General features: G+C 37.6%; 1 protein-coding gene and 1 long non-coding RNA gene across 4 annotated transcripts in view; both read right to left on the minus strand.

The window, feature by feature from the left end:
• The window catches only part of LOC133521629 (uncharacterized), a 100,416-nt gene extending 91,833 nt beyond the window's left edge, over window positions 1–8,583 (minus strand). For all 3 annotated transcript variants that reach the window (XM_061856708.1, XM_061856706.1, XM_061856705.1), the window contains exon 1: window positions 7,746–8,583. The gene's annotated coding sequence lies outside the window, so the exon portion shown is untranslated. The remainder of the gene's footprint in view (window positions 1–7,745) is intronic.
• Window positions 8,584–14,841: 6,258 nt separating this feature from the next.
• Window positions 14,842–17,775, minus strand: LOC133521633 (uncharacterized). Its single transcript, XR_009799919.1, has 2 exons — window positions 15,946–17,775; window positions 14,842–15,822 (listed from the first exon to the last, which is right to left on the minus strand). It is a non-coding gene; the product is annotated as an uncharacterized LOC133521633 (long non-coding RNA).
• Between the last annotated feature and the right edge of the window lie 1,840 nt (window positions 17,776–19,615).

Below are 19,615 nucleotides of genomic sequence, written 5' to 3' on the forward strand. Positions count from 1 at the left end.
TTTAAAAAACGTGTTGCAATGAAAAGGCACGTCAAGATTGTTTAGCTTTTTAGGGTTCCGTAGTCAACTACGCCTATAGTTTCGCCATGTTCGTCTGTCTGTCTGTCTGTCTGTCCGAGGCTTTGCTCCGTGATCGTTAGTGCTAGAAAGCTGAAATTTGCCATGGATATATAATTTCTAATGATAAAGAAACCAAGTATGTAAAGTACAGTATATTTATAAGTTTTATCTTACTCTCTTATTAAGTCTAACTATGTGTATTTAGATTTTTTTTAATACCACGTCGGTGGCAAACAAGCATACGGCCCGCCTGATGGTAAGCAGTCACTGTAGCCTATGGACGCCTGCAACTCCAGAGCTGTTACATGCGCGTTGCCGACCCTTTAAAAACCTGTACACTCCTTTTTTGAAGAACCCCATACTGTATACCCTCGGGAAAACCTCGGCAGGGAGCTCATTCCACAGCCGGAGCATCCGCTGGAGGAAATTCCTCTTAAACCGCACAGTGCGCGACCATTTAGGCTCTAGGGTGCCGACGGCGAGCGATGCGTTGATAGAAAGAATAGAATAGATTAGAATTAATTATATATATTTCATATGCAAAATGTGAATAAATTGTTTAGTATTTTTTGTACGAGAATAACAACATTCTCCATTAAGTACCTACATGCTCGATGATTGTTAAGTTCAAACGAGACAAATTAATAAAGCAGTACCTGCTCTTCCTGACATTTTTACAGCGAACTCAATTTTCAAGTCAAACAAGTAGCATAATTTATACAACAAACAAGACTCTTGAATTATGTTGTCTATTTAAACATTTACATTGCGTTTTGAACACCGTTATTACCAAATTACAGACAACATTGGACCTCCCAAGCTGAAGGTAAATTGAAAAAACACGGCTTACATTGATGCTTTTCTAAAAGCAGGAATATTGCGCTTAAAGTTAAAACGTCAATGGATGCTGTCGCTTCGGTCTGAACTCTACAATTAAACCTGTCAACGGAACATCGTCAATTTGGCGAAATTATTCGCTTTAACGAAATTAAGAAAAAAACTGTTTTCTTGTTGATATTTCCTTAATTTTATAGGTATTCCTTAAGTAATATGTTCCCTTTACAGTTTAATTATATAATGACGTAATTGTTCGAGAGCTTATGCTATAAATCTGACATCTTCAGAAATAAGTTGAAGGAATCGGGGGCTTGTAATAAACCAAGAACGTTACTATACCTATTCAGTTTTTTTTACCATGTAGTATTGGAACGCTCATTTGTTTCTTACCAAGTTTGTTTGCCAAGCACATAAGTAACGTATTTCGATAGAGAGATATTAACAAAATGCTGAATCCAGGGGCAATCACAGGCAAATTTTGTTATCTTCCTTTATGCAAGATCGATAGAGAGATCAAGTTCCAAGTCAACAACAATACGTCAACTGCCAACCGTGATTCAACAAGCGTCCTCTGTTGTGCATTCCCTGGAACTAAAGATGAGCACGAATATACATAGCTTCAATAAGCAATTGTGTTTATTGAAGCTATATATGCATGTTCTTGATCCTGCTCATCTGAATATTGTATCTTTAGTATTCTGCATTTACCATCATAATTATTGCCAGTAGATAAGACTTCTTTAAATTTATGGATAATTTTTATTTTCTTACTTCGATTTTTAAGGACATTGTTTATTCTGGCGACATATTGAAATTATTGTCACCTAAAAACACTCTAAAGTTTTTTTCTTTTGTAATGAGACCATGAGACCAATAAATTACCACAGATAAATAAGGATGAATATAAAGAGTTGGTTAGACTTTTTAATGAAAAACAATACCTAAGATCTCAGCTTAAAGGTCTTGTATCCAGGACATGATTATTAAAAAAAAAAAGATTATCTAAAAGATCCTGGGCACAGAAAATAAGCGGTTATAAATAAACCGATAAGCAATTCCGTTCAAATAATATTCAATCGATTTGAGAAACTTTATTTATTTATTTTGTTGTCCGTTATAAATACCTAAACCCATATTGCTCGTCGTGCGAGTTAATTCGATCTCTTGGTATTTACTTGAGCGTCTTTAAAATTATTACTTTCGGCTATTAAGTTACACGGAAACAACCGTAAATCCTGTGTGACGTCATGTCGAAGCAGATTTATGGCTAAAAAGAACTTAATCTTATTTTATTGAAATAAAAGGTCGTGATAGAGGCATTATTGAAACCAGATAGTTAATGATTTGTGGTGGTAAGATATGTTTATTGTGGTATAGGGCAAAAAACATAAAGAAGACACTTTTAGTTAATTTCCATTATGAGTTGAAGTCAAAAACTTTGTGAAAAATCGCAAGAGATTTTGAAAACATTGCCAACTACGTAGGTGGAATGAATTTAATCGAACGATCAAATGCAGCGATTTATAGAAATCGGATTCGATTTGTTGCATTGCAGGGACTGTAGAGCCCTATAAATAAAATAAATAGGGCAATCTTTCATAAACTGACCTAGTCCGAAAGCTCAATAAGGTTTGTGTGGTTGGTACGATCACGTCTGAAAATGTCGATACGGAAAAAGTGCTAAAAATATGTATACACGACTTTATTGCCCATATATTAAGGTAGTGTATACACATTTTTGGCACGTTTTTCGTATCGATATTTTCAGATGTGACTGTACTAGACGACGATATACATAATATACAGTTACATATAAATGCTTATATACATACAAAACTCAGGAACAAATATTTTTGATAAAACTAAATGACATTACAGTCGAGTTCATAAATATGTTTACACGTTTCACCTTATTGCTGTGGATTAAGGTGAATATATGTACACATGTTTATGAATTCGACTGTAACAAGATATGAGCCCTGGACCTCCTGCTCTGTAAGCAGTCACTACCTCACTACCAACATGGCTCAGAGGCCTTTGATAATGGCGTAAGTACCTTTTTAACAGGGAAGGACACATTGTAATCGGCATTAGTATAATTTTCTTTAAGCCGCGAGGTATTCCAACATATTTCTGAGACCGCGCGTCTTTCCATAATCTTCTTCAATGTTAATGATAATTATTATAATCATCAGTCAGCTAAAAGGAATGCTGTTAACATGGACACTTCCTCAACATCATCGTATTTTGTTTATGAGCTTCTCTGTATGACACATTTTTTTTTAAATAATCAGATTTTAAAAAACAAAAACTAACCTCACCAACCAACCTTTTTTTTTTTTTTTTTTTTCTAGGGGGGAAAATGCATTCCGCATACCACCCGGGTGCGGGGGGTGACCCGAGTGGTTATGTGGGACTCCCGTCTAGGCTAATGAGGCCCACGGTATACCCACTAAAAACCCCCCATATGCCACCTCGCCGCCTTATTGGTGGGGTTACAGGAACGCTTGCGCACTCATCCGCGACCCCACCAGCGGCAGCCGCCCGCGAGCGGCTCCTTCGCAAATGCCCGAAGGCCCTTCACGCGAGGCGCGCCAGATGGTTCGACGCGCCTTCCTCCTCGGCCTCCGTCCTGCAGTGTAGCGGACCCCCCCGAGCCCGCCACAAGGAGGCCACGGGCGCTAGAAAACTTCCCAGCGCCCGGCGGCAGATGAGGTCCATGGTTCTGCCGCAAACCACAACTCGGCTGCAGAGGACAGGGAGAACGGCACACCGTATCACCGACACTCCTCTTCCTCTGCAGCCCCACCAACGCCGCTACAGCGGAACGGCCCCGCCAAGGTCGCAGGGGATAGGGAGAGTGGCGCATCGTGATACCATCACGCCTCTTCCCCTGCGATCCCACCTCGGCCGTCGAGGATAGGGAGAACGGCTCACCGCAATACCGACACTCCTCTTCCTCGACGGTCCACCTCCAACGCGTCACAAGCGGGCTTACCAAGCCCACTTGGAGCGTCCTCCTCGGGCCAGCCCGCACCTCAAACAGGCCGGCCCTGATTGCCTCTTCGCTTCACCGTGGGAGACCAAGCCACGGCTACTAAGCCCCTCCACCACGACAAGGTGGGCAACCCTCGGGGGGTCACCAACCAACCTAACCTAACCAACCAACATAACTTAACCAACCAACCGAACCAAAGCTAACCAACCTAGCCAAGATCATAATTGTACAACTAAAAACGCCAAATGATAAGCAAAAATGTATCGGAATAATAGATGCTACATCAATCTAAAAATAAGTCAACGCGTCGGCAGGCGTCAGCCGAGCAGAACGACGCCATTTGAGCTCTTATTGCGTAGACATAAAGCTTTTTCTATCGGCTATAACCGATTCCGCGTGGATAGCTGTGAGGCAACCTTTGAGGTATCGATTCGTGTTTTCTATCAGCGAGTTTCATATTGGCTAGGTTAGCTAGGATCGGTTGGTTGGTTTTGTTAGGTTGGTTGGTTTTGTTAGGTTGGTTGGTTTTGTTAGGTTGGTTGGTTAGGTTAGGTTGGTTGGTTGGTATTGCTTCCGATATTTTAATTACGACAATATATCGCGGAGTTAGCTCGGGGACTTTATATTCAAATAAATAATATACATTTACCACCTTATTCATAAACGTCTACTAAAGTTAACAAGCAGCTAATAATCGTATGTCCCTTTCCATCATACCAATACGTCGGAAAGGGACAAACGATTATTAGCGGCTTGTTAACTTTAGCAGACGTTTATGAATAAGGGGGTAAGTATTTTATACATTAATTGTAGAGCAATTGACTCATGGGTACGTGAGGGGAGTGAGATGTACTGAGAATACCGTTAAAATATAAGCTTTATACATCATATTATTTTTTTAATATGATGTAGGTATGATAATGAAAAATAAGTGTTTTAATAATTAATTTGGCTATGTACGTACACGAGGGATACACCTTGATCACAATACGTATTTACCACCTACAGATAGTTACATTAGTTACACCCCGTTTTGTTTCAAGATCGCAAATAAGGACTGTGACATTTCGCACGCAATAAAATTGTTTTATATTCCATTTCGATACTTCTGATTATGACCCGTATTCATGTTTATAGAGAGGATTTATGACTGAAATAAATATTTAGTAATGTATGTATAGCTATGGCTTCATTCATATTTATGTTTGAGGTGATTAACTTATTAATATGGGAGGCCGATTCTGACTCAATAATTTATTAAAGTGTTATCTTGTTCGGATACAATATTAACGACTGTCTTGGTGATTGGTTCGCATCTCCTTCATTTAATTTTGCATGCAGCAATTAATGCGAGCGATCTTCAAGATCTTATCAAAAGAAGATCTAAACCAAAAACTAACAAATTGTTAAATCAAAATTGGCCTGCAAGATATTTTGTTATTCTTAAATCGTAGATTTATGGTTTTTCTATTCATAACAAAAATACCGTTTTAATTTTAGTCAGTTATATTTAAATTTTTAGTATCTAACTGCACTTTTCTAATAAATTCGCAAATATAGTTTGGCAAGCCAAAAAGCCCCATAGAAAATTATGATTTTGGCGCCTTTTTGTACTGACAGCGAGTTTGCCAGAGTTCCTTCGTAGTAGAAGAGTTACAATCAGAAAAAAATTTGACGTGTTGTACCGAATTCTAAATTGTACCTATTTAACAGATACAAAGCAAAAAAAAACTAAGCTGGGACTTAATTTAAAATAATACACAATTCTGATGGTATGTCTGTCCAGTATAGTACCCATCTAGATAAATATGTTAATTCAAGTGGTATCACTGAACAAAATGGCGCTGAATTTCTGGACAAAATCAGCTTACGTGTGATGTACTTATCATAATTTTATTATTCCACCTAGTGATTCAAATATCAACAATGTAAAATTCATGGCTGTCTTTTTTGTCTTGCCTTGGTCTTGCCTATCACAGCGGGTCGACGACGTTGACGTTAACCTTTTGGAGGATCGGCCTTCAATCCGATAATCTTCTGTCAATTCAAAATATTATGCATGAAGAGCTGACAGGGCTCAATTTTATTTAATGTAAAACTCATCAGCATCATACTATGAAAGCTTTTTATGTGCATTTATTAAATAATGGCCGCAATAACATCATACAAATTTAATATACTGACGAACAAGGCAATCGTATTTTACATTTTAAAGCGTAGACCGGTGTTGCCAGGTGAGCGGAAGATAATTATAAGTAAAAAACTTAAGTAAGTCACTTGTTGTATGTAGTTGTGACGTGTTCGAGACATTTGTTTTGTTTGTGTGTGTCTTTTAAACATGTATTGTCTATTCGAACACGTCATAACTACATACAACAGGTGACTTACTTAAGTTTTTTACCTATATCGTATTTGAGTGTCAAAATTATCGTACCGATGAAAAAAATATCGTACGCCTATTAAGAAAGGCACTAGGTACCCCTAAACTGTCTTGCAAAATAAGCGTACATGTCTAATGTACAATTAAAGAAAACGCAATTTTCGTGTAAATTGCGCAATAATTGGTTTTATATTTGTGTTTTTCTGTGATAGATCTAAATGGCTTACATGAAATTTCGACATTTTTGAGTTAAATCAAGGAGCCGATCACCCAAAATGCTAATAGTAACTTATTTCAGAGTGAAAGTATCATATTTTGCTTCAAATACTAGACTTTTTGGGGGGCATCGTCCAAAGGCTGAAGTTATCGTGCTTTTGCATACGATAATACTTTTTGAAACGTACATCGTACGGAAGCCCAATTATCGTACATGTACGATAGTTATCGTACGCCTGGCAACACTGGTGTAGACCGTCTGCCACTCCTCCCGAGAGTCGATTTTATTACTCGAAAATGTCACAGACTATAAACCGTTTTATTACCGGTTTGTTGAGTTTTTATAATGGCGGTTCCTATTTGGTCTATTTTGGTATTCATAATTGCCAAATGTGGTTAATTAGCTTTCCCAATTACGCAGTAAACATGAACCGTCTTAATTTTTTTATGATATAAGTAAGAGGTAAACGAGAAGACGGATCGCCTGATGGTAAGCGATTACCTCCGCCCATGGTCAAGACATGGGTTTTAACCATTTACCACATACGAAACCATATATGGCGGATATGATATTTAACTCTATTGACAAGTATTAAAATTCAATTTTCAACAAATATTTTTTTTGCGAGGGAGTACTCTCTTTTCTTGAAGATTTGAAGACAATAAATTATGCAATTTACAATACATTGCGGCATCAGGTCGATCGTTGATTAAATTCGTTGATCCTAGGGTCTGTAGAAGCTCGCTGTGAGGTCTCTGGCCAGATGTAGCATAAATGCCAGCAACAATTTTTAAAAGCTTTGATAAGATGCGTTAATGACGTGTAATTGTCGGCTAAAGTATTTTTAAGGCTATTTTGTTTTACAGGTACAATTATATCAGATTAAAGCGATCGTTGCAGTATTTACGAAAAAACAGAACAGGCTGGTAATTGACGATTATTTACTGAAGGTGTAGCAACTATTTACGCAAATAAACGCAATAGTCGTCAAGCTGAAATATCAGAATATTTTGCTTGATTTGCTCTAAGTTCTTGTAGTAAAATTGAATATTACCACTGAAATGTATTTTTTATGTTTAGTGTACACGTTGGTATAATATAAAAAATAAAACCTGTAAAAGAATATGTAAAAAATGAAATTGGCACACTAAAAACATGCTCTCAATTTCACCTAAACCTTGTAATTATTACCAAATAAAAAAAAATACACCCTACATATTTCATTAGAAGAATACACACAAACATCCACTTACCTCGAAAAAAAATCACCAAAAACCAAATTCACAGGCACTTCACCGATAAAAAATAAACAATTCGAAAACTAAAAGCGATTCTAAATTCAAACGGCGCGCGAAACCGCAGAAATGTGTCAGTGGCGCGTCGCGGCGGCCGGCCTAGGGCGCAGTGCGTGCCCGGACTCCGAAACGCGATGGATCCCAAATTGATTTTTGTTTTTGGAATCTTGAGGCGGTTGGCGCATCGGCAGCGGTGTTTTGAATGGCGTGCGAGACTGACTTAGTCGCGCAGGACATCGACTTTATAATTGACTTTGTCCATCGGTAACTGTAACTGTTTTGTGACGTTTGTAGATGGTAATTAGTGACACATCTTGACGGATAGTAAACATATTTTAATTTTCAAGGCCCTTTAGACTGTTTGCGGGAAAGCTACATTTAATCTTTTTAGCTTTTTGGGCATTTGCATAGAAATCAACTCGATTCGATATTCAATTCAAGTTACTCGCAATTCATCTTCGTCGATACCTACCTACTTAATATTGGTTCTCTTAAGATACACTACAAGTAATCAACACCAAATCAAATCTGTAATATTCGAATGTTGCTCTATTACTTTATTGGTAAGTACTCTTGGTTTTTTTATACGCCGCAATTCGCCTCAACAATTTGTTCTTTTTTTTTTCATTTTCGCAGTAAATACTTTTTTTTTCAATATTTTGACAAAAATACTATTTTTTCTGTAGAAAAAAAGATGGCAACCCTACCTCCTCGGCGCTCAATATTTGTAATTATTTTATCATATAATGTAATTTGACGTACCTAATAATTAGTCCAGTATTTTGGAAGTTGTTGAGCTCAGGTCACTACAAAACAGAAGGCCTACAGTGAAAAATAAAATACGTAATTTTGTTATCTGGCTCTCTATGTTTCAAAATCGGTATGTAAGAGCAATTGAGCTGGATAGGCCCTTTGGTCCCAGATTCCTTACATATCTATATTACTAATCCTACTTTACACTATTATCGGTGAAATAAAATAAGCTGCACTTGCATTGTTTTTTTTTCTCTCTCTCTAAATACCGTCTTGAACTAACGCATTTTTTCCCAAAAATAAAAAAAAACCACAGCACATTCGATACGGTCAGAATGAGAGTTTAAGGTGTGTCAGGTGTCACTTTAAATAAATAATATAAGTTTAGCGGAGCAACACATTCGGCGATGGCATCTACCGGTAATACTTGAAACCGGCGCCGGCGCAAGTGATGATCGAGGAGCGGGAAAGGGGTATTAATATAGTCGGAATAACATTAGAATTGCACAGTTTGATTTGACCCTTATATTTCTCAGCTTCACAGACAAATATAAGAGTCAATTCATAACGGTTACAAATCAATTCTTACGTTCCTGGATTATTATATCTTTCCATTTGCCGTACACTTTTTGCTATATTTCTACTAAGTGAGACAGTGAATTAAACATACAACTTTGTATCTGCGTAAGGGCGCCGCCCGAGCTCAAAAAAATGTTGATTGATGTAAGTGAAAACTGAATTGGAGAAATTCAACCTTTTCCAAAGAAACAGTCAACCTTTTTGAAGATGTATATGTCGTATAGTATAGATCGTGTCATTGACGAAGACGCGTGCCTTGACTCGTAATGCCATGTTATTAAAGGTTAGATTTGACAAATCTGCGCGTTAACGTAAATGACACGAACTATATTTTAGTACGGAGAGCTACTACTGGGCCCTTATTTATTGATATACAATTGAAATAAAAACGTGTTTCTTTATAATAATTATTAGCATTACGAGTATGGTATAAGAATTATGTGTTTAATAAATACGTGAATCGGGTACATAATGTACGAACTATGGCCAAAAAACTTTTTTGTCGACATTTGTATACCGCTACTTTGACCATACAAATGTTGAATGTGGCATACAATTGTCGACACAGTGCCATAAAACGACGGTACTGCCATACAAATTTCGGCAAGGTGCCATACAAATGTTATGAGCACCTTTAATGTCTGTAAAGTGCTGTAAAAGTTCGTAAAAGTACCATATAAATGTCAACAGCGCCTTACAAATGGCTGTATAGTGGTATACAATTTAGATACTGCCACACAAATGTTGATATTTAAGCGTCTATATTTAACTATAAAAAGTAGAGTGGAGCCGTGTACATTATATTTTTTGTTGTTAAAAACTTCTTACACAATCATTACAAATCTAAGTATTTATTTATTATATTTATCATTGTCTAAGTACATTATTTAGCTTAATGTGGGACTTAGTTTTGTGTAATAATATCATATGTAGCCATTTGGCTTTTTTTATTTTTGTCGAAAACCACACTCTTTAGAAATTAAAAGATAAATAAGGAGAATAATAAGGTACCTAAATTGAAAGAACTAATCTTATGACTTAAGCCAAGCATTAAAATATGCAAATAAAAGTAAGCTGTCGCCTTATCGTTTGCGTCGGAACGAAAAGCAAATCTCCAAAGCTAACACAACAATGAGCAAAATAACTCCACATAATATTGTTTGTAATCCAAAAAAAAGTCCTGCCATCACCGCCAAAATGGTAGGTATTAAAAATGTATTTGAACACACTGGACAGTCGCCATCAGATATATCAGGGTGTGTAGCTAACGTGCCAATTATGGAACATAAACTCCATATACCAAAATTTGTCCGACAAAAAACCATAAATAGGTGGCGCTACCGCTACAATACCTAGAATACTTGAGAAAAAATCTAATCATAGACAGCGCACTTCACTCCGTTAATAACGCCTAGGTTCTTAGCTTGAATTGGAACTATTATTAACAGCTGCTTTTGCAACAGTTCAGCCTAAGGAGATTTTGTTCCTTGCCTCTACCTTCCATAGTGCCAATCGTTTACGCTCCATAACGAACAAAACGCAACTGTCATTGTCGCACTAATAGGGAGCGTGCATGAACTGTAGGAGGCAGCACAGGAGCCGTCAGATTTTTGGCACGAGGCGTAAATGTGATGTTTATTGTTCCGATATAGCCCACAAGATGGCAGAATCTACTATGCACAAGAAAACACGTGACGTGTAAATGTTTATTGTTCCGATTCAGGCCACAAGATGGCAGACCCTCCAACGCGCACGGATATGGAAGAGCGATAGAGAGACACAAAGCGTTTCGTTATTGTAGCGCAAGCAATTGTCACCTTGGCCAGGTGCGTATAGCCACAATGTCAATCGTTTACGCTCCGTAGCGAACGAAACGCCAATGTATGTGTCGCACTAATATGGAAGATGGAGATGCCTACGCCATGGAGCGTAAACGGTTGGCTAGGACCGCATAAGCAGTTTGGCGAGTAACTTTAAAATTGATTATGTACCTAATATATGTGCATTGGAAAAATAAATGAAAAAAGGCACTCTGGGGGCTTAGGGAAGATGACAATCATACCAACTTCGACAAACACCAAACGAAGAATAAATAGGTATGTATCGGGATGACAGATTCTACGAAAAGTCACATGACTACATCCATACATAACATTTAAGTTTCTATTGGCGTTTTCTATCAACGATTGTGAACTTGGCTAGACGCCATGCGGCCAAGGCGCTTAAAATAAATATAAATATTATATAGGGACATTCATACACAAATTGACTAAGTCCCACGGTAAACTCAAGAAAGCTTGTGTTGTGGGTACTCAGACAACGATATACTTATATATAATATATAAATACTTAATACATAGAAAACAGCCATGACTCAGGAACAAATACCCGTGTTCATCACGCAAATAAATGCCCTTACCAGGATTTGAACCCGGGACCATCGGCGTCATAGGCAGGGTCACTACGCACTAGGCCAGACCGGTAGTCACAACTTAACAATATCTCATCTCAACGTCCACTTAAAGCCTTGATTACTAGAGGCTTTGTTGAGATATTTGTGAACAACTTGGCCGCTCCATTATATCTGATGGCGACTGTACTCCTTCAAGCGCAAACCCGTAAAGGCATAGGCGTACTATTCAAAAACTGATGAGAAAGTTGCATTTTATCCACGAGAGTGGCAAAGTAACGTGTTGGCTAGTGGAATTGACTTTTAAGTGATGATATTGATAATCTTTTTTTTTTTTTATCAAAAAAAGTTGGTACAAGATACATTTACATAATATTTCGCCAAACATAACGTTTATCGGCGAATGTTGCACTCACAGTTTTTGTGTACCGTAAAACCACCCAACTATAGTCCAATACTGCAACTATGGTCCACAAGTTCAAAAGGAAATTAAGTATCTATACCAATGTTCCTTGTGGTTTACTCCTAGTTTTACCTTCCATTTATAAACATACTTTGCCTTAGAACTTCAAAAATATAGTAAAATACACACCTGAACGAGAAAAATTGAGTTTATTTGTGGACCATAGTTGGGAGCTTTGGACTATAGTTGGGTGGTTTTACGGTAACCGATCTTATCTTATGAACTATTAATTTAATAGCATTCTTTTGGATATGATTTGTCATAGTTTTAAAGTTAGTATTTTCCTCCGATCGATGTCGTGAAAACTGTTCTGCTTGACTCAGTAGCAAAGTTTGTCTAAACCTCCTGCCTTAAAATCCTCGCAACGCTTAAGATTTCACTTTTCAGGCTACGCTCATGGTTCTATTTTAAAATATTTCGCTTACACGTGTATCAATATTAGCACAAGGAGTAAAAAAAACTTGCCCCCTTGTTAAACGATTTTCACGCTGAAAAATGGCGTGACTAGAATGGGGTTGGCCGGTCGAAGTATTAAACAGATGGCGCCACCATAGCTTGCCCTGTCAATCCCTAGAATTTTGTGACTTGGATTCCAGTACTTTAAGCCAAATCTCATAGAACAAAACTAGAGACAGGGGCAAGCTATGATGGCACCATCTATGCAAACCTTTGACAGTTGCCAACCCCATTCAAAGTAACGGAGGTCCAGAGTCCATAGACAATATTATATATATTCAAACTAAGCTACATTCGGCGTGACGATCTTTTATTCAAAGTGGGACGGCACTAGAATGTGCACTTAAAATTTAGTAGAATACGAGGCCAGTGGGTGAAATGTTTATACATAGTTAAGGAAAAATTTAAAGTAATATAGCAATTAGTAAAAAATTAAGACCGGTATGGCGACAGGCAGTCTAGTTGGGTGAATCGTTAAAATCAGATTGACATGAATTTTTTAATGGAAGATTAGTGAACGATGAAGAATGCATCTTAAAAAGATGGAAAGAGTATTTTGAAAGTTTGTTTGATAAAGTGAATTTGCCAATTTCGGAGTGAAAGCATTGAAAACGAGTCGGAGAATGAAGATAGTATTAGCATCAGGAAAGGCTACAGAGGGAGCATTCCATGAATTTTTCTACCGTTGTCCGGTACAAATGCGAATTTTCTGAAGATTTACAGGTACAATAGTTTCCTTTTCTGTGAGTAATGGTCGAAAATATGCACAGAAAAATAATCGCCTGCTTTGAACGCCGAAAAGTCGCAATACAGGAAATAAAATGCGTCCGTACGGGACAACCCGAGGAATGCTCCACGATATGATAGTTTCTGTAGAGATGAAGCTGGACAGGTCATTGTAGCTAGTCAGTTGTATCGCTTTAATGTGCTTTAGAACCGGCAGTGCTCAGGGACTGGTGCAAGGCTGTCATGGTACCTCTTTTCAAAGGAAAGGGATCACTAGATTAATAAGCTTACTCAGCGTCGTCGGCAAATTGTATGCAAATATATTGATTGAAAAGTAGTGAAATAAACCGATGAGAAAGTATGAGATGCACAAGCGGGATTCCGAAAGGGTAGAGGATGTACGGATCAAGTCTTTTTCTTGCGATGCATAGCCGAAAGGCCAGAGGTAAAAGTGCTGTACCGATCAAGGCTTATTTCAGATTTTTGCTCATATCTTGAATATATATGTACAGATAGCATTACAATTACTTCGGACAAAAGTTTTACCATAAAATTTCTTACAGATGTTACTTGGTTATGTTTATTTTTACTCTACGATCAATAGTTTAGGGGCTACTGAGTGTTTTAGTTAACAAAGAGACAAAAAATAGACGACTTTAACTCAAATTTTCGTTCTCCGTCAGCACACCTCGCAGACTTTTAGTATGTTCATCTGGACACCACAAGTTCTAATTGTACCAATTTACAAAACTACACGAATAATTTCCCCTGATTGCCCATATTCGGGTTAATTTGCTTGAGCTATAATTATGGAAAATGGCGTTGCTGCGCAGTTGCGCCAACGTCGCGTCGCGCAGCAGCCATGGAATTTTTAAATTAACTAAACTCCATATCTAATGTCATATTCAAGTAAAAAGTAAGTTACATGTCCCTCATAAATTAATTAATACCTATAATTATTATTTAAATCATTTTTGAGACACTGGAGCATGCAATGACAACCAGTGTCTCACAAATGGGAAATCAAGTCTATCTGCGGCGACCGCTAGTAGGGTGCTGCTGCGGCGGACTGCTGACATGGACCTCTTGCGCATGGTAGCGTAAAAGCAATCCACGCGCGTCTCCGCGAACATACCAGAGCCCGAGGCGCTGCGAAACCGCGGTAACCGCAGCAGCGCCCTAAAGACGTCGTTGAATTGGCTAGACCCCGACGCTCGGGAGACGATTGTGTGGGTGCGCTCTAAGGTGTATTTAAGAAGTGAAGCTACCCAGATTTTTGATGCAGGTTGTTGAGTAATTTCAGCTTCAGCGACATCTAACATTAATAACTGTTTAAGTTTAGATGCAAAGTCAAGTTTGGTGTCATTTTAACTAAATCAAAGATAGAGTCAAACCAAAATAATTCTGCAGCGAGTTTTATAGCACAAACGAGCAAGTCGGCCAGTGGCCGAGGCCGGCATCGAACTAGCGTCTCCAGTATAGGCGCTTAGCACAATGAATCCGATTCGCACGTCGCTCCGATGTTTGAGCGAGACAACGCTATGCGCGTATTATAGCGCCATCCCGCTCGCGACGTGCGAATTGGATCCAGTGGCGGACCTCTCTAGGCTAACAACTAAATACATAAGTTTTTCTTCCGTAAACGAAAAACAAATGAAACAACAAACAACTTATAATACATATATTTAATTAAGTTTCTTGTTCTTAAATTCATCTACACCATAGAAACATCTGCACATATTTACATCTCACTCCATACAACAATTCATGCCCAAAACACCACCAGACTAGATTTTTGAAGTAATAAGGAAAAGTATATTAAGGGGATAGTGGACAACCGCTTCTCCATAGAAACGTAGTCCCCATTTTCCTCCCTGGATATTGATACTGGGGAAAATATTTTTACATAGTATAATGTAATTTATATTAATCATAGCCCCCTTCCTTTGTGACTGTATTCGATTTTTGATTACCTATTATAAAAGTTAGCGTCAAACAAATTCCATATAAATGTTTAGAAACTCCGAAGAGACTGTAGCAGTGGAGCAACACTCCTCCTTTCGGTTTTTCTCGGCTTCCTTCGGCTCAGCATTGCTCCGAGCAATTATTAGGGTTGGCACAACTTGACGTCCCTATGCGTGGACGACCACAGACAAGATTATTTGAATTTTGACAACCCTAAAGGGATAGTGCCATACATTAATTTAATTTCTGTAATTTATTGTGCGGAAGGTAACATAACATAGGTTGTAAGTTGATACTAACAAATATGGACTATATTAATTGTCTGAGAATAAATAATTTTTATTTTTTATTTTATTTTATTTATTTATTAGAAAGGGACAGCATATTTCGTCCCTGAATCGCTGTCAAACTTCGGTTTTGTAAAAATATTGTCTATTGTGTTCATACCCAGAGAGGAAAATGCTACTTTTTTACGGAAAAGTGTTCACGTGATTTCGTCCCCTTTCGTCATCATTTGGCCGTGCCTTGATTTGTTCTATCTGTCCATAACCTCGTAAGGCCCACGGTCCTAACCGTAGTACATTTACTTCAATGAATGTAAACTATTTTCAATAGGGAGTATTACTGTAATGTTCTGCCGCCAGAGAGCAGCACTATCACATATTCTATAGAGTAACTTAACCCTTTGAACGCCACGCGTATCGTACGCGGCGCGTAATCGTGAACCTTGTCGGTACGCATGAAGGTTGATATTGGGCTGTAGCCGCGCACGTCATATGACGTCTTTGGCGATCAAAAGGTTAAACATACTATGCTTTAAACAGTTTTTTGAGAAGTTTTCACTATGACATTAATGCATCAAGGCGGTTTGCTTACAGAGGCCTACCGCGAAACGCGAAATTTCGTTATCTGCCTCTTATAACGAAAATTCGACTTTCTGGTTTCGCGGTAGGTCCTCACCTACATTCTCGATAGATCCAGTCCATAGATCCAAAATGGATCTAGTGAGAAATGTTTTTCTTGTTAGATCCAAATATTTATGTTGACAGTTAAAACTGGATCTATAGGGAAAATTCTTTATATCATTAGATCCATTAAATTATACTATTATTCAGTATGTGCTGGAGGCGCCCCCTACGCACAGTTTTGCGTAATATCCCCTATTGGCGTAGAGTTGCAGTCCTTTTGTTTTCGAAACAAAAGATTTTCAACCTTCCCTTTACCATTGATTGCAAATTCTACTTCCAATTTATTTGTATGGTGGGCTTCAAGAGAATAAATGTAATTTGGATATAGTTTAGCGAACTGGATCCATTCTCAAATTAATGTCGTTGATATTAAAATAACTTGTTTTTGACAGAAATTTAAAATATATTTTTTTGGGATCTTTCCCTAAATTACGTCCATTTATAAAACATAGTAGCATCTATAGGTCAAGAATATTGTCTTTATTTTTATTTAGGTATATTTATTACTTAAAAAGAGGCATCGGCACAGATGTAAAAAGTTACGAAATAAATATTTTTCATTTTTTTTTCATTTTTTCATTTTTCATTTAAGTTCAGACAGTGTCAAGGGACGCCCATCATATACTTCATTTTTCATAGGATTTTATACGCATTATAACTTTCATTAACCCTTGGAACGCCAAAAGTTGATATTGGACTGTACGCGCGCGCGCCAGTTGACGTATTTGCCAGTCAGTGTTAAAAAAATGTTTTATCGGTGCGTGATCGAACAAGTCTCGCTCTTTAATGGGTTAGGCGTTCAAAGGGTTACTAAGAGTTTTGATGTTCATGGTGGCGTTGCCTCACTCTGTCGTTGTATGTTTTGGGCACGAAACTACCGAACAGTTCATGTACAACAATTGATCCTTATATTACACTGGACATGTATGTACAAATATTTACAATACTGCATTTATGATTTATGGAATTATTATCGATTAGTGAGAATGCATGTTTGATTTTCACAAATTATGGGGACCTTGTCATGATCAAAGCCATAGAGAAATAAATAAGTAAACATAGAGTGCTCACTCCATACATCAGTTTACCAAAACGCTTATTATTTTCGTAGTCGACATCTAGCGTCAAGTAGCGGATTTATCAGTACCGCTACTTAACACTAGATGTCACGAGTGTCGCGAACGACGAAAAGTGTATTGCCAAAGAGAATTTGAAATAGATGTGAATTGTCAAAGAAAACTTTGTAGCCACAGTAAATTTACTGCCGTCTTTCGACACATGATTAAAACTTTTAGAACGCCATTTGACTTTGATTCTTAGTTAAATATCAAAAAGTGGCGGTTGTCGTAAAATTAATAGAATGATCGCGAATAATAACTTATTCTTGTATTTCAAATTTGTCATACACGCGTTCGCCCTATATATTGACGTCAATACACGTCGCAGTTTACACGACTTCCATCGACGTGATAAGACGTTTTAGGCGTTCAAATGTAGTTTATTTTAAAGAACAAGGTCCATAATTTGTAACAAACCTAAACAGATAATTCCCACGATAATTCTCTCTCATATTGCATCTCATTTGCCATTTGAATCGACGTCATTAGACAGAATAAAAAAAAAAAGATTGCTGATATTTTCTTTCCAATACGCTTCTGTTCTCGAAATGACTTCAAATCAAATTCAAATATACTCCCATTTTTGTTTAAGAAAATGTATGAAGTTACTCATAATACTGAATTCAATTACATGATTAATTTAGATTCTTGTATAAATGCATATTTATATAAAAATATCTTTATGTTCGTGTCTTATTCCATTGAATATTTTTCTTAACCTTTTAGACGCCAACGACGGATATATCCGTACCATAGGTCCAACGCCAATGACGGATTAATCCGTCACAGACCACAGAGCAACATAGACCTAAGTGCATATGCATAAAGTTCAATTTCGGTGTCGCGCCTGACTGGCAGCTTTTGTGTTTGACACGGCGTCGAAAAGGTTAGATGCGATCGTTTTCAGCAAAAATACTCGTTGTCGATATTTTCTGAGTTACGCAGTTTTAAGAACAACTAACATTCAGACAACCTAGTTTGTCTGAATGTTAGTTGTTCTTAAACTTATCACAATTTTCAATAGCTGCGTGCTGCGTCTACACGGGCATAGAGAAATAAGTAAACTTAGAGTACTCATTCCATATCAAAAAAGGAGTGTACAGGTTTTTAACCTTTTGAACGCCACACCTATCGTACGCGGCGCGTAATCGTGTACCTTGTCGGTACGCATGAAGGTTGTTATTGGGCTGTAGCCGCGCGCGTCTTATGACGTCTTTGGCGGTCAAAAGGTTAAAGGGTCGGCAACGCGCATGTAACACCTCTGGAGTTGCAGGCGTCCATAGGCTACGGTGACTGCTTACCATCAGGCGGGCCGTATGCTTGTTTGCCACCGACGTGCTATATAAAAAAACCCTATATACCCTTCATTCCATATATATAGCTCACAATCGCACTAATTACGCGGAAATATTGGTTGTAATTTAGACTTTATGTCTGTGCACTACGGTACTAATTACAACAAAATTTTCCGCGTACTTAGTACGGTTGTGAGCTAGGGTATCGAATATATAAAAACTCATTTGTAGTAAGTTTTAAGCCAGCTTTGCGATTATTTGTAAGTAATAAAATATATGTTTAATTCAAATTAAGTTTTAAGAGAGTTTGAAACTTATCAATAATACGTGTTACGATACCTCCCATACAACTTATTATTATTTAAACCAACACGATTTCCATTCATAATTTTAAAACTAATACTTAATCGCGTAAGCTTACGTTTATTATATGGCCTGACGTTTCGAACGTAATGTTACGTTCGTGGTCACAGGCAGACTCCATCATCATCATCATTCATTGATCATTGAGTCTGCCTGTGATCACGAACGTAACGTCACGTTCGAAACGTCAGGCCATATAATAAACGTAAGTTTACGCGATTAAGTATTCGTTTTAAAATTATGAACTTATTATTTATTATGTAAGTAAACTGATGCATGGAATAAGTACTCCAGGCGCCACTTGCACCATTCCACTAACCCATGCTAACCAGTTAAACCTAAATTGTACTGGTAACCATGGTAAATCCACGTTTAACCGGTTAACCCCTGTTTAGTGAGATGGTGCTATTGGTACTAAGGTCACCTACCTACAGTCGACTTCATAAATATGTATACATTTTTTCACCTTAATTCATTGCAATAAGGTGAAAAAATTTATACATATTTATGAACTCGACTATACTTATTTTTCTATGGCACGGCTCACCTCAGGTTAATGATAAGATTTTCGATCATTGTAAAAGTTGTAAACAATCAACAATTTCATTATAAATATTTGAGATCAAAATAAAAATTGGTTAGAAATTTATATTGGCGGCCGATCGTAATATCAGGCAGATCGGGATATTCCTAGGCACATCGTGAAACATGGAAGTCTTTGCCTCGTTCCCT

The sequence above is a fragment of the Cydia pomonella genome, chromosome 9, assembly GCF_033807575.1.
Source record: "Cydia pomonella isolate Wapato2018A chromosome 9, ilCydPomo1, whole genome shotgun sequence".
In the NCBI taxonomy this organism is placed as follows: domain Eukaryota; kingdom Metazoa; phylum Arthropoda; class Insecta; order Lepidoptera; family Tortricidae; genus Cydia; species Cydia pomonella.